Genomic DNA, 16,643 nt, shown 5'->3' on the forward strand with positions numbered 1-16,643 from the left:
ACTGTTGTCAGTGATCAGTTCTGCTGCCTGGCTTGGAGGTTAAAGGAGCGTGGTGTTTTGGAGCTTGGAGGTTTATTTACAGAGATTTGTGTCTGCTGTTTTGGCTGCATGTTAAACCTGTTTTCCTTCCTAGTTTTTTCCTTCTCTTCCCTTCTCTGTGTTACCTCTGTGGTTGTGTGAGCATTTGGTGAGTTTGAGACTTTAAGTTACCTTGTCTGTATACGTATACCCTGTTTATCGTTGTATTTATACACTGGTGCAGTCCTCCTCCCTGGGGGGGAGAGGGGGCCACTAATAGGGCCTGCACAGGAGACAGGGATACGCTGGCAGCACAGGCCTCCTAACCATCATAGGTACCCCTGAGATAAGGGAAAGCCAGGGCCCCTTAGTGGCAGGGACAGGTGCGGGTCCTCGTACGCCGTCCTGCCCCTTATCGCCGTTATTGGCGTGACAGAAACCCTGCTAATCTTATTAACGTTTAGTGCATGCCTTCTCATATCGCTTTCCAATGTGCTCTCTGGAATGCACGGTCTTTGTGTAACAAACTAACTTATATTCACGATCTTTTCCTCTCTAATTCCCTTAACCTTCTGGCTATTACAGAAACCTGGATCCAGCATTCAGACACAACCGCCACTGCCGCACTCTCATTTGGTGGGCTGAAATTTTCACATACCACCAGACCTGAGAACAGACAGGGTGGAGGTGTTGGTTTGCTCCTTTCATCACAATGTGCTTTTCAGGTCATCCCACCGGTTCCCTCACTTACATTTCCTTCCTTTGAAGTCCACGCCGTCAGACTCTATAAGCCCTTCTCCTCGCGAGTGGCGGTTGTTTATCACCCTCCGGGCTCCTCCTGAAAGTTTCTAGACCACTTTGCCACCTGGCTTACTCACTTTCTATCCTGTGACATCCCCGCCCTCATCATGGGAGACTTTAATATCCCCATCAATGATCCCCTCTCCCAATCTGCCTCTCATCTTCTTTCTCTAACTTCTTCATTCGGCCTCTCACAGTTTACTAATTCTCCTACGCACGAGGACGGGAATAGTCTGGACCTGGTTTTCTCCCGTCCCGGCTCGCTGCATGAATTTACTAACTCCCGCTCTCGAACCACAACCTTCTTTCCTTCTCTGTCAAGAATTGTCTCCTCACCCGGGAAACCCCCACTTACCACACTTATTGGAATACACGTACCATTAATACCCAGCAGCTTGTAGACAATCTCCACACATCTCGAGCCCCCATCTCCTCCCTCTCCTGTCCAGACTTAGCATTGTCACACTTCAATAATACACTGAAGAATGCCCTAGATGAAGCAGCACCTTCTACATGCAGAAAGACCCAACACAGACAATGGCAGCCCTGGCACACTATGCAAACACGCTTTCTTTAGCGTTGCTCAAGGTGTGCAGAGCAGCAGTGGAGAAAATCTCTTTTAGCAGAAGACTTCATCCACTATAAGTTCATGCTCAAAACCTATAACTCTGCCCTTTCTCTGGCCAAACAATCCTACTTCACCACCCTCATCACCTCACTATCCAACAACCCAAAACGACTTTTTGAAACCTTAAACTCCCTCCTGAAACATAAAGTACAGGCCCCCATCACCAACCTCAGCAGTGAGGATCTGGCCACTTATTTCTCAGAAAAAAATCAACCACATCCATCAGAATATTTCAGCGCAATCTCCTCAGTGCCTGGATCCCCTTCCCTGCTGCACCTCAAGCTCACTAGTCATCTTTGAGCCTGTTTCAGAAGAAGTTGTTTCCAAGCTCCTGGCTTCTGCTCGGCCTACGACCTGCAACAGTGACCCCATTCCTTCACATATCCTGCAGTCTCTCTCACCAGTGGTCACCACTCACCTGACTAAAATATTTAACCTCTCTCTTTCTTCAGGTATCTTTCTCTCCTCGTTTAAACATGCCATCATAACCCCTTTACTTAAAAAGCCATCCCTGGACCAGAACTGCACTGCTAACTACAGACCTGTCTCTAACCTTTCCTTCATTTCTAAACTCCTGGAACGCTTGGTCCACTCCCGTCTAAAACGCTATCTCTCGGATAACTCTCTTCTTGACCCCTTACAATCTGGTTTCCGCTCTTTACACTCCACTGAAACTGCCCTCACTAAAGTCTCTAATAACCTAATAACAGCTAAATCTAAAGGTCATTGTTCTCTGCTGATTCTCCTGGATCTCTCTGCCGCATTTGACACTGTGGATCACCAGCTCCTCCTCACTATGCTCCGCTCTATAGGCCTCAAGGACACAGCCCTCTTCTGGTTCTCCTCCTACCTCTCTGACGGCTCATTCACTGTATCTTTTGCCGGCTCCTCTTCCTCTCCTCGTCCCCTTATTATTGGGGTTCCGCAAGGCTCAGTCCTAGGCCCCCTGTTATGACCTGGTGGTCAGGACAATAATGGACCTGGAGGTTAAGAGCACACGGAATGACCTGATAGTTACTGATAATAAGGACGAGCTCTGGGACGTGGGAACTCTGCTGACCGCAATCCCTAATCCTATCACACACACTAGAAATAGCTGTGGATAGCGCCTAACGCTCCCTATGCAACTCGGCACAGCCTAAGGAACTAGCTAGCCCTAAAGATAGAAAAATAAAGCCTACCTTGCCTCAGAGAAATTCCCCAAAGGAATAGGCAGCCCCCCACATATAATGACTGTGAGTAAAGATGAAAATACAAACACAGAGATGAAATAGATTTAGCAAAGTGAGGCCCGACTAACTGAACAGACCGAGGATAGGAAAGGTTGCTGTGCGGTCAGCACAAAAACCTACAAAAAGACCACGCAGAGGGCGCAAAAAGACCCTCCGCACCGACTCACGGTGCGGAGGCGCTCCCTCTGCGTCCCAGAGCTTCCAGCAAGCAAGACAGCAATAAAAATAGCAAGCTGGACAGAAAAATAGCAAACCAAAGAAAAACAAACAGGAACTTAGCTGCTGTTGGGAAGACAGGTCACAAGAACGATCCAGGAGTGAACTAGACCAATACTGGAACATTGACAGGTGGCATGGAGCAAAGATCTAAGTGGAGTTAAATAGAGCAGCCAGCTAACGAATTAACCTCGTCACCTGAGGAAGGAAACTCAGAAACACCCACCAGAGAAAGTCCATGGACAGAACCAGCCGAAGTACCATTCATGACCACAGGAGGGAGCCCGACAACAGAATTTACAACAGTACCCCCCCCCCTTGAGGAGGGGTCACTGAACCCTCACCAGAGCCCCCAGGCCGACCAGGAAGAGCCAAATGAAAGGCACGAACAAGATCGGCAGCATGAACATCAGAGGTAAAAACCCAGGAATTATCTTCCTGACCATAACCCTTCCACTTGACCAGGTACTGGAGTTTCCGTCTCGAAATACGAGAATCCAAAATCTTCTCCACCACATACTCAAACTCCCCCTCGGCCAATACCGGGGCAGGAGGATCAACGTATGGAACCACAGGCGCCACGTATCTCCGCAATAACGACCTATGGAACACATTATGGATGGCAAAAGAAGCAGGAAGGGCCAAACGAAATGACACAGGATTGATAACCTCAGAAATCTTATACGGACCAATGAAACGAGGCTTAAACTTAGGAGAGGAAACCTTCATAGGAACATAACGAGACGACAACCAAACCAAATCCCCAACGGGAAGTCGGGGACCCACACAGCGCCGGCGGTTAGCGAAACGTTGAGCCTTCTCCTGGGACAATGTCAAATTGTCCACCACATGAGTCCAAATCTGCTGCAACCTATCCACCTCAGTATCTACACCAGGACAGTCCGAAGACTCAACCTGCCCTGAAGAGAAACGAGGATGGAAACCAGAATTGCAGAAAAACGGCGAAACCAAAGTAGCCGAGCTGGCCTGATTATTAATGGCGAACTCAGCCAACGGCAAAAAGGACACCGAATCATCCTGATCAGCAGAAACAAAGCATCTCAGATATGTTTCCAAAGTCTGATTAGTTCGTTCGGTTTGGCCATTTGTCTGAGGATGGAAAGCCGAGGAAAAAGACAAATCAATACCCATCCTAGCACAAAAGGATCGCCAAAACCTCGAAACAAACTGGGAACCTCTGTCCGAGACGATGTTCTCCGGGATACCATGTAAACGAACCACATCCTGGAAAAATAATGGCACCAAATCAGAGGAGGAAGGCAATTTAGACAAAGGTACCAAATGGACCATTTTAGAAAAGCGATCACAAACCACCCAAATGACCGACATCTTTTGAGAGACGGGGAGATCCGAAATAAAATCCATAGAAATATGCGTCCAGGGCCTCTTCGGGACCGGCAAGGGCAAAAGCAACCCACTGGCACGAGAACAGCAGGGCTTAGCCCAAGCACAAGTCCCACAGGACTGCACAAAAGAACGCACATCCCGTGACAAAGACGGCCACCAAAAGGATCTAGCCACCAAATCTCTGGTACCAAAGATTCCAGGATGTCCAGCCAACACTGAACAATGAATCTCAGAGATAACTCTACTAGTCCATCTATCAGGGACAAACAGTTTCTCCGCTGGGTAACGGTCAGGTCTATCAGCCTGAAATTTTTGCAGCACCCGCCGCAAATCAGGGGAGATGGCAGACAAAATTACCCCCTCTTTGAGAATACCCGCCGGCTCAGGAACACCCGGAGAGTCAGGCACAAAACTCCTTGACAGGGCATCAGCCTTCATATTCTTAGAACCCGGAAGGTACGAAACCACAAAATCAAAACGGGAGAAAAATAACGACCATCGAGCCTCTCTCGGATTCAACCATTTGGCAGACTCAAGAGAAGTCAAATTCTTGTGATCTGTCAAGACCACCACGCGATGCTTGGCTCCTTCAAGCCAATGACGCCACTCCTCAAATGCCCACTTCATGGCCAACAACTCACGATTACCAACATCATAATTACGCTCAGCAGGCGAAAACTTTCTAGAAAAGAAAGCACATGGCTTCATCACCGAGCCATCAGAACTTCTTTGCGACAAAACAGCCCCTGCTCCAATCTCAGAAGCATCAACCTCAACCTGAAACGGGAGCGAAACATCTGGCTGGCACAACACAGGGGCAGAAGAAAAACGACGCTTCAACTCCTGAAAAGCCTCCACAGCTGCAGAAGACCAATTGACCACATCAGCACCCTTCTTGGTTAAATCAGTCAACGGTTTAGCAACACTAGAAAAATTAGCGATGACGCGCCGATAAAAATTAGCAAAGCCCAGGAACTTTTGCAGGCTCTTCACAGATGTCGGCTGAGTCCAATTGTAAATGGCCTGGACTTTAACAGGGTCCATCTCGATAGTAGAAGGGGAAAAAATGAACCCCAAAAATGAAACCTTCTGAACTCCAAAGAGACACTTTGACCCCTTCGCAAACAAGGAATTCGCACGAAGGACCTGGAACACCATTCTGACCTGCTTCACATGAGACTCCCAATCATCCGAAAAGACCAAAATATCATCCAAATACACAATCAGAAATTTATCCAGGTACTCTCGGAAGATGTCATGCATAAAGGACTGAAATACTGATGGAGCATTGGAAAGCCCGAATGGCATCACCAGGTACTCAAAATGGCCCTCGGGCGTATTAAATGCTGTTTTCCATTCATCGCCTTGTTTAATACGCGCAAGATTATACGCCCCTCTAAGATCTATCTTGGTGAACCAACTAGCCCCTTTAATACGAGCAAACAAATCAGACAGCAACGGCAAAGGATACTGAAATTTGACTGTAATGTTATTAAGAAGGCGGTAATCAATACAAGGTCTCAAAGAACCATCCTTCTTGGCCACAAAAAAAGAACCCTGCTCCTAACGGTGATGACGACGGGCGAATATGGCCTTTCTCCAAGGATTCCTTTATATAACTCCGCATAGCGGCGTGTTCTGGCACAGATAAATTGAACAATTGACCCTTAGGAAACTTACTACCAGGAATCAAATTAATTGCACAATCGCAATCCCTATGAGGAGGTAGGGCACTGCCTTTGGGCTCATCAAATACATCCCGATAATCCGACAAAAACTCTGGAACTTCAGAAGGAGTGGAAGACGAAATAGACAAAAATGGAACATTACCATGTACCCCCTGGCAACCCCAGCTGGACACAGACATTGATTTCCAGTCCAATACTGGATTATGAACCTGTAGCCATGGCAACCCCAAAACGACACACATCATGCAGATTATGCAACACCAGAAAGCGGATATCCTCCTGATGTGCAGGAGCCATGCACATGGTCAATTGGGTCCAGTACTGAGGCTTATTCTTGGCCAAAGGAGTAGCATCAATTCCTCTCAATGGAATAGGATACTGCAAGGGCTCCAAGAAAAAACCACAGCGCCTGGCAAACTCCAAGTCCATCAAATTCAGGGCAGCGCCTGAATCCACAAATGCCATAACAGAATAGGATGACAAAGAGCAAATCAGAGTAACGGACAATAGAAATTTAGACTGTACCGTACCAATGGTGGCAGACCTAGCGAACCGCTTAGTGCGCTTAGGACAATCGGAGATAGCATGAGTGGAATCACCACAGTAAAAACATAGCCCATTCCGACGTCTGTGTTCTTGCTGTTCAGCTCTGGTCAAAGTCCTATCACATTGCATAGGCTCTGGCCCATGCTCAGATAGTACCGCCAAATGGTGCACAGCTTTACGCTCACGCAAGCGTCGATCGATCTGAATGGCCAAAGACATAGACTCATTCAGACCAGCAGGCATGGGAAATCCCACCATGACATCCTTAAGGGCTTCAGAGAGACCCTTTCTGAAAATTGCTGCCAGGGCACATTCATTCCACTGAGTGAGCACAGACCACTTTCTAAACTTCTGACAATATATCTCCGCTTCATCCTGACCCTGACACAGAGCCAGCAAGATTTTCTCTGCCTGATCCACTGAATTAGGTTCGTCATAAAGCAATCCAAGCGCCAGGAAAAACGCATCAACATCACGCAATGCCGGCTGTCCTGGCGTAAGGGAAAATGCCCAGTCTTGAGGGTCACCACGTAACAAAGAAATAATGATCCTTACTTGTTGAACAGGGTCACCTGAGGAGCAAGGTTTCAAGGCAAGAAACAATTTACAATTATTTTTGAAATTCAAGAACTTAGATCTATCACCAAAAAACAAATCAGGAATAGGAATCCTAGGCTCTAACATCGGATTCTGAACCACAAAATCTTGAATGTTTTGTACCCTTGTAGTGAGATTATCCATCCAAGAGGACAGACCTTGAATGTCCATGTTTACACCTGTGTCCTGAACCACCCAGAGGTAAAGGGGAAAAGAGAGACAAAACACAGTGCAAAGAAAAAAAAATGGTCTCAGAACTTCTCTTATCCCTCTATTGAGATGCATTAGTACTTTGGGCCACCTGTACTGTTATGACCTGGTGGTCAGGACAATAATGGACCTGGAGGTTGAGAGCACACGGAATGACCTGATAGTTACTGATAATAAGGACGAGCTCTGGGACGTGGGAACTCTGCTGACCGCAATCCCTAATCCTATCACACACACTAGAAATAGCTGTGGATAGCGCCTAACGCTCCCTATGCAACTCGGCACAGCCTAAGGAACTAGCTAGCCCTAAAGATAGAAAAATAAAGCCTACCTTGCCTCAGAGAAATTCCCCAAAGGAATAGGCAGCCCCCCACATATAATGACTGTGAGTAAAGATGAAAATACAAACACAGAGATGAAATAGATTTAGCAAAGTGAGGCCCGACTAACTGAACAGACCGAGGATAGGAAAGGTTGCTGTGCGGTCAGCACAAAAACCTACAAAAAGACCACGCAGAGGGCGCAAAAAGACCCTCCGCACCGACTCACGGTGCGGAGGCGCTCCCTCTGCGTCCCAGAGCTTCCAGCAAGCAAGACAGCAATAAAAATAGCAAGCTGGACAGAAAAATAGCAAACCAAAGAAAAACAAACAGGAACTTAGCTTCTGTTGGGAAGACAGGTCACAAGAACGATCCAGGAGTGAACTAGACCAATACTGGAACATTGACAGGTGGCATGGAGCAAAGATCTAAGTGGAGTTAAATAGAGCAGCCAGCTAACGAATTAACCTCGTCACCTGAGGAAGGAAACTCAGAAACACCCACCAGAGAAAGTCCATGGACAGAACCAGCCGAAGTACCATTCATGACCACAGGAGGGAGCCCGACAACAGAATTCACAACAGCCCCCTCCTCTTCTCTCTTTACAAGGCCCCTATTGGACAAACAATCAGCAGATTTGGGTTGCAGTATCATCTCTATGCTGATGACACCCAATTATATACTTCTTCCCCCGACATCACCCCTACCCTTATTCAAAATGCCAAGGATTGTCTGTCTGCTGTCTCTAACATCATGTCCTCCCTCTACCTGAAACTAAATCTCTCCAAAACGGAACTTTTTGTGTTTCTCCCTTCTACTAACCTCACTTTACCCAACATCGAAATTACCCTGGAGGGTTCAACCATAACTCCCAAGCAGCATGCCCGCTGTCTTGGGGTCATATTCGACACCGAACTTTCCTTTACTCCCTATATCCGATCACTCACTCTTGTCACCTGCATCATCAAAACATCTCCAGAATCCGACCTTTTCTCACCGTTGAAACTCCTAAGACTCTTACTGTCGCTCTCGTTCATTCCCGTCTGGACTACTGCAACTCTCTTCTGATCGATCTCCCTCTTACCAAACTTTCTTCTCTCCAATCCATCTTGAATGCTGCAGCCAGAGTCATATTTCTGTCCAGCCGCTTCACCGATGCCTCCATCTTGTGCCAGTAGAGGAGCTGCGGAGACACCATCACGTGTTTCTCAACGCAGGCAGTGAATAGCCAGGCCTTTCACCGGGAAGGAACAACCAAGGGAAGGGCAGCATCCAATAAAGGAAAACATCCAATAAAGGTTTCCCCGAAACAGCTGTCTGTGGATGGATACCATGCTTGGCATAGGTGGTTTTCCTTTATTGGATGTTTTCCTTTATTGGCTGCTGCCCTTCCCTTGGTTGTTCCTTCCCGGTGAAAGGCCTGGCTATTCACTGCCTGCGTTGAGAAACACGTGATGGTGTCTCCGCAGCTCCTCTACTTGCATTTGCATATTTGGGGGCAGTGTTCTGGATCACTGCGTTGAGAAACACGTGATGGTGTCTCCGCGGTGTTGGATGTTTTGGTCTCCACGAGGTCAATCATCCGTGCCTTTATAGACTTTCTACTAGGCACTGCTCCTGATAGCCAGTTTCCTACTCCACACTGATGAGGGGCAAAAACCCCGAAACAGCTGTCTGTGGATGGATACCATGCTTGGCATAGGTGGTTTTCCTTTATTGGATGTTTTCCTTTATTGGATGCTGCCCTTCCCTTGGTTGTTCCTTCCCGGTGAAAGGCCTGGCTATTCACTGCCTGCGTTGAGAAACACGTGATGGTGTCTCCGCAGCTCCTCTACTTGCATTTGCATATTTGGGGGCAGTGTTCTGGATCACTGCGTTGAGAAACACGTGATGGTGTCTCCGCGGTGTTGGATGTTTTGGTCTCCACGAGGTCAATCATCCGTGCCTTTATAGACTTTCTACTAGGCACTGCTCCTGATAGCAAGTTTCCTACTCCACACTGATGAGGGGCAAAAACTCCGAAACAGCTGTCTGTGGATGGATACCATGCTTGGCATAGGTGGTTTTCCTTTATTGGATGTTTTCCTTTATTGGATGCTGCCCTTCCCTTGGTTGTTCCTTCCCGGTGAAAGGCCTGGCTATTCACTGCCTGCGTTGAGAAACACGTGATGGTGTCTCCGCAGCTCCTCTACTTGCATTTGCATATTTGGGGGCAGTGTTCTGGATCACTGCGTTGAGAAACACGTGATGGTGTCTCCGCGGTGTTGGATGTTTTGGTCTCCACGAGGTCAATCATCCGTGCCTTTATAGACTTTCTACTAGGCACTGCTCCTGATAGCCAGTTTCCTACTCCACACTGATGAGGGGCAAAAACCCCGAAACAGCTGTCTGTGGATGGATACCATGCTTGGCATAGGTGGTTTTCCTTTATTGGATGTTTTCCTTTATTGGATGCTGCCCTTCCCTTGGTTGTTCCCTCCCGGTGAAAGGCCTGGCTATTCACTGCCTGCGTTGAGAAACACGTGATGGTGTCTCCGCAGCTCCTCTACTTGCATTTGCATATTTGGGGGCAGTGTTCTGGATCACTGCGTTGAGAAACACGTGATGGTGTCTCCGCGGTGTTGGATGTTTTGGTCTCCACGAGGTCAATCATCCGTGCCTTTATAGACTTTCTACTAGGCACTGCTCCTGAGAGCCAGTTTCCTACTCCACACTGATGAGGGGCAAAAACCCCGAAACAGCTGTCTGTGGATGGATACCATGCTTGGCATAGGTGGTTTTCCTTTATTGGATGTTTTCCTTTATTGGATGCTGACCTTCCCTTGGTTGTTCCTTCCCGGTGAAAGGCCTGGCTATTCACTGCCTGCGTTGAGAAACACGTGATGGTGTCTCCGCAGCTCCTCTACTTGCATTTGCATATTTGGGGGCAGTGTTCTGGATCACTGCGTTGAGAAACACGTGATGGTGTCTCCGCGGTGTTGGATGTTTTGGTCTCCACGAGGTCAATCATCCGTGCCTTTATAGACTTTCTACTAGGCACTGCTCCTGATAGCCAGTTTCCTACTCCACACTGATGAGGGGCAAAAACCCCGAAACAGCTGTCTGTGGATGGATACCATGCTTGGCATAGGTGGTTTTCCTTTATTGGATGTTTTCCTTTATTGGATGCTGCCCTTCCCTTGGTTGTTCCTTCCCGGTGAAAGGCCTGGCTATTCACTGCCTGCGTTGAGAAACACGTGATGGTGTCTCCGCAGCTCCTCTACTTGCATTTGCATATTTGGGGGCAGTGTTCTGGATCACTGCGTTGAGAAACACGTGATGGTGTCTCCGCGGTGTTGAATGTTTTGATCTCCACGAGGTCAATCATCCGTGCCTTTATAGTCCATCTTGTGCCAGTCATTACAGTGGCTACTCATTCGCTACAGGGTTCCGTGTAAACTCCTCTTCCACCCACAAAGCTCTCCACAGTTCTGCACCGCCTTATATCTCCTCTCTCATCTCTGTCTGTCGCCCTACACGTGCCCTCCGTTCTACAAATTACCTAAGACTAACATCCCCTATAATCCGAACCTCACACCTCCATCTCCAAGACTTCTCTCGTGCTGCGCCAGCTCTCTGGAATGCACTTCCCCATACGATCAGACTAATACCTAGCCCCGACCTATTCAAGCGCACTTTGAAAACCCATCTCTTCAAACAAGCCTACCACATCAGCTACTCAGTAAACAAACTTTGCCCTGTTCCCTCCTTCCAAATATTACTCTGAATCTGCACCCTACTATTCATCTGTCTCCACTCCCTCCATACACATGATAACTGCACTTGATATTTGACTATTGCACTTAAACACACGGGCTGATGACCGGATCATGAAGCTTTGTATGAAAATCCATATTTATTATAATTGCCAGACCTGAAATAACAATCACTTTTCACCTATTGTGTCCCCCCATTTCCTTGTAGATTGTAAGCTTGCGAGCAGGGACCTAATTTCACTGTTTAAATTGTCTTAACTCGTACCGAATTTATTGTATGTACATGTCCCCGCTTAATTGTAAAGTGCTGCGGAATATGTTGGCGCTATATAAATAAAAATTATTATTATTTTATATAAAAAATAATTGTTTTTGCATTGCTTTATTCTGAGAGCTATAACTTTTTTATTTTTCTGCTGATGATGCTGTATGGCGGCTTTTTTTTTTTGCGGGACAAGATGATGCTTTCAGCGGTACCTTGATTATTTATATCCATCTTTTTGATCACATTTTATTGCACTTTTTGTTTGGCAGTATGGTGATAAAGCATTGTTTTTTGCCTCATTTTTTATTTATTTTTTGCGGTGTTCACTGAAGGGGTTAACTAGTTGGATAGTTTTATAGAGCGGGTCGTTACGGACGCGGCGATACCAAATATGTGTACTTTTATTGTTTTTTATTTACATAAATAAATGGATTTATTGGAAAATATTTTTTTTTTCTTTATTTGGGGATTATTTTTTTTTTATACATTCTATTTTTTTTTCTACTTTATAACATTTTTCCAGGGTGGGACATCACTATATTTCATCAGATCGCTGATCTGACACTTTGCATAGCACTGTGTCAGATCAGCGATCTGACAGGCAGTGCAGGAGGCTTTCAGTGAAGGACCCGGAAGGAGCTCTGTGGCCATTTTGGATCCGGGGACTCCTTCCAGAACACTGGACCAACGCGATTGCATCACTGTGAGACCGCGTGATCGTGCCGCCGTACTAGTACTGCGGTTTGCGGGAACTCAGTTCCCGCAGAGCAGTACTAGTACGGTGCATGCTGGTGAAGGGGTTCATTAAACAGATATTGCGTTTAAGGCTGGGGTCACACTTGCGAGAAACTCGCACAAGTCTCGCACCTCAATACCCGGCACTGCCGTTGGGACCGGAGTGTTCAGCTGCATAGAAATATATGCAGCCGTACACTCCGGTCCTGAGTGCCGACGGCAGTGCCGGGTATTGAGGTGTGAGTTTCTCGCAAGTATGACCTCAGTTTAACGTAGATTTCGTGTGTGTGTGTGTGTGTCTTTATTTAAGGCCGGAATCACACATGCAAGAAACTCAGACGAGTTTCGCATCTCAATACCCGGCACTGCCACTCATTACTCAGGAGCAGAGCATGCGGCTGCATAGAAATACATGCAGCGGTACGTTCTGCTCCCGAGTGCCGGCGGCAGTGCTGGGTATTAAGATGCAAGACTCGTCCGAGTTTCTGGCATGTGTTATCCCGGCCTAACTCTTTATGTACCATTATATTATGTCTATTACTGAACATCAAGCTTGGTATTTATCTATAGCTACAGTTAAATCCATATATATTTGCACAGAGACAACATTTTTCTAATTTTGGTTATAGACATTACCACAATGAATTGTAAACAAAACAATTCAGGTGCAGTTGAAGTTCAGACTTTCAGCTTTCATTTGAGGGTATTCACATTAAAATTGGATGAAGGGTTTAGGACTTTCAGCTCCTTAACATGTGCCACCCTGTTTTTAAAGGGATCAAAAGTAATTGGACAGATTAAATAATTTTAAATAAAATGTCTTGAACTCATGGACATCACCAGACGCTGTGTTTCCTCCTTTTTGATGCTCTACCAGGCCTTCACTGCGGTGGTTATCAGTTGCTGTTTGTTTGTGGGCCTTTCTGTCTGAAGTTTAGTCTTTAACAAGTGAAATGCATGCTCAATTGGGTTGAGATCAGGTGACTGACTTGGCCATTCAAAAATATTCCACTTCTTTGCTTTAATAAACTCCTGGGTTGCTTTGGCTTGATGTTTTGGGTCATTGTCCATCTGTAGTATGAAACGACAACCAATCAGTTTGGCTGGATCTGAGCACACAGTGTGGCTCTGAATACCTCAGAATTCATTCGGCTGCTTCTGTCCTGTGACACATCATCAATAAATACTAGTGGCCCAGTGCCACTGGCAGCCATGCATGCCCAAGCCATCACACTGCCTCCGCCGTGTTTTACAGATGATGAGGTATGCTTTGATTCATGAGCTGTACCACGCCTTCGCCATACTTTTCTCTTTCCATCATTCTGGTAGAGGTTGATCTTGGTTTCATCTATCCAAAGAATGTTCTTCCAGAACTGTGCTGGCTTTTTTAGATGTTTTTTTTTAGCAAAGTCCAGTCTAGCCTTTTTATTCTTGATGCTTATGGGTGGCTTGCACCGTGCAGTGAACCCTCTGTATTTACTTTCATGCAGTCTTCTCTTTATGGTAGATTTGGATATTGATACACCTACCTCCTGGAGAGTGTTGGTCACTTGGTTGGCTGTTGTGAAGGGGTTTCTCTTCACCATGGAGATTATTCTGCGATCATCTACCACTGTTGTCTTCCTTGGGCGCCCAGGTCTTTTTGCATTGATGAGTTCACCAGTGCTTTCTTTCTTTCTCAGGATGTACCAAACTGTAGATTTTGCCACTACTAATGTTGTAGCAATTTCTCGGATGGGTTTTTTCTGTTTTTGCAGCTTAAGGATGGCTTGTTTCACCTGCATGGAGAGCTCTTTTGACCGCATGTTTACTTCACAGCAAAACCTTTCAAATGCAAGCACCACACCTCAAATCAACTCCAGGCCTTTTATCTGCTTAATTGAGAATGACATAACGAAGGGATTGGCCACCCCTGTCCATGAAATAGCCTTGGAGTCAATTGTCCAATTACTTTTGGTCCCTTTAAAAACAGGGTGGCACATGTTAAGGAGCTGAAACTCCTAAACCCTTCGTCCAATTTTAATGTGGATACCCTCAAATGAAAGCTGAAAGTCTGAACTTCAACTGCATCTGAATTGTTTTGTTTAAAATTCATTGTGGTAATGTCTATAACCAAAATTACAAAAATGTTGCCTCTGTCCAAATATATATGGACTCAACTGTACATCTATCTATTATCTACCTATTATCTATTATATCTATCGATATATCTATCTTTTATCTATCTATCTATCTATCTATCTAGCTATCAATAGATATATCTATCGACAGGTATAGCGAGCGATAGATAGATAATAGATAAATATATCGATAGATGATTGATAGATAATAGGTAGATAATAAATAGATATATCTATAGATAGGTAGATAATACCAATATATCTATCTATAGCTATATCTATCTATTACACTGGTCTACAAAAAAAAAAAAAAATTTGGCATGGACTTTAAGAACAGTTTTAGACTACTTTGAGGGTGCTGAATTCAAATCTGATCTTATAATTTCTCTATCACATCACGTTTTTGCGCTATAGGTATATAGCCCATTTTCATGGATTCCATGATAAATATAAGTAGTGTATGAAAAGTGCCGGTTTATACGGTTCACCAAGTTAAATTTAGTTTTCATTTAGTCTCCCAATAAATGTGAGAATATCTTTGTTTTCTTTGAACATGCATAATTCCCATTTGTTATGATAACACCCTTGTTTTCTGTGCTACTGGACAGTAGAGCTACAGCAGAGCATTGGGTGAAAACTGAATGGCCTCAGCGACAGAGTTTGGCATCTGGCAATAAGAATGTCATCCATGATCCTCTAGTGGATAGGAAGAACATTGTCTTTCCTCCCTTACACATAAAACTTGGATTGATGAAGCAGTTCATCAAAGCTCTCAATCACAGTGGAGAATGCTTTAACTATATATGTTCAACTTTTCCTGGTCTTAGTGAAGAGAAGAAAAAGGCTGGAATATTTGATGGACCTCAAATAAGAACACTTATGAGAGACCCAAATTTTATCATATAAATGAATGAGACAGAAGAAAGAGCTTGGAATGCATTTTGTAATGTGGTGCCGAATTTTCTAGGGAATAAGAAAGCAGACAACTATGAAGAGATTGTGGAAGAGCTACTAATGAGTCTGCTAAATTTTGGATGTAGAATGAGTATCAAGATTCACTATTTACACAGCTATTTGGACTTTTTTCCAGAGAAACTTGGGGATGTGAGCGAGGAACAAGGGGAGCGTTTTCATCAGAACATTAAAACAATGGAAGAACGGTATCAAGGCCGGTGGGACTCACATATGATGGCTGACTATTGCTGGATCTTGATGAGAGACAACCGAGAAGCTGTACATCACAAATCAGCCAAGAAAAGAAAGTTCAAATAACTGCCATTTGTCATTCATCTGTGTGCCATATATATGTGTTTTTATATTTTGTAGTTTAATTCTGTAAGTATATTTGATTTGCTGTGCATAGACTTTGTAATCTTTGTTATTCCTTGATTAAAAATATACAATGTAGTATCGAAAATCATGTGTTTTTATCATAAATCATTAGATAGGAGTAATTTTCATCAAAAATTTAAATCCTGATGTGATAGCCAAAAACGGAGTTCATATTCGTAATCAGCAGCCAAAATTTACTTAAAATGTTTTAAAACCTTTTGCCAGAAAAATTGTGTTGACCAGTGTTATCTATTTATAGATGTATCTATCTGTGTGTGTATTCTTCAATGGAGTATGTAAAAGAAGAGGTTGGACCAGGAAATTACATCACAATTTATTTTTTTTGTATATCTTTATTTAGCTTACAAAACCACACAATTCCACATGAAATAAATGCTTAAAAAATGCAGGTGACCTGCCAGTGACCTCAAATGCAGATTTGGTGCAGATTTTACCTGCGTCAAATCCTGAGCAAATACAGAGCCATTCCTGCCTGTAGAAACATACCCTATGACTCAGTTTAAAAAGATCAGCAAATTTGACTTTCAGTGCCATTTCTATGCTGTTGACTCCTAATTAACCTTCGTCAGGCTGCATAATTTTACAATGTTAACAGGCTGTAGAGGTACAATTGTACCTTCATATATACCTCCACTGTGATATTTGACCAATATATTCTGGACCAAAACTGCAGAGATGTCACAAAATTTCAGCCCTCTACGGCTTTTCGAAAAAAAGTTATTGCAATTTTAAAACGGAATAGTTACAATTGTACCTAGTCAGCCGGATGAAGGTTAAATACAATTTTTCTC

The 16,643-nt window shown here is 44.8% G+C and overlaps 1 protein-coding gene across 1 annotated transcript in view; it reads left to right on the plus strand.

The window, feature by feature from the left end:
* Nucleotides 1–16,044, plus strand: part of PIGW (phosphatidylinositol glycan anchor biosynthesis class W) — an 80,728-nt gene extending 64,684 nt beyond the window's left edge. Inside the window, exon 6 of the transcript XR_011319243.1 lies at nucleotides 15,590–16,044. The gene's annotated coding sequence lies outside the window, so the exon portion shown is untranslated. The remainder of the gene's footprint in view (nucleotides 1–15,589) is intronic.
* Nucleotides 16,045–16,643: the final 599 nt, after the last annotated feature.

Source organism: Ranitomeya imitator, chromosome 3, assembly GCF_032444005.1.
Source record: "Ranitomeya imitator isolate aRanImi1 chromosome 3, aRanImi1.pri, whole genome shotgun sequence".
NCBI classification, from domain to species: domain Eukaryota; kingdom Metazoa; phylum Chordata; class Amphibia; order Anura; family Dendrobatidae; genus Ranitomeya; species Ranitomeya imitator.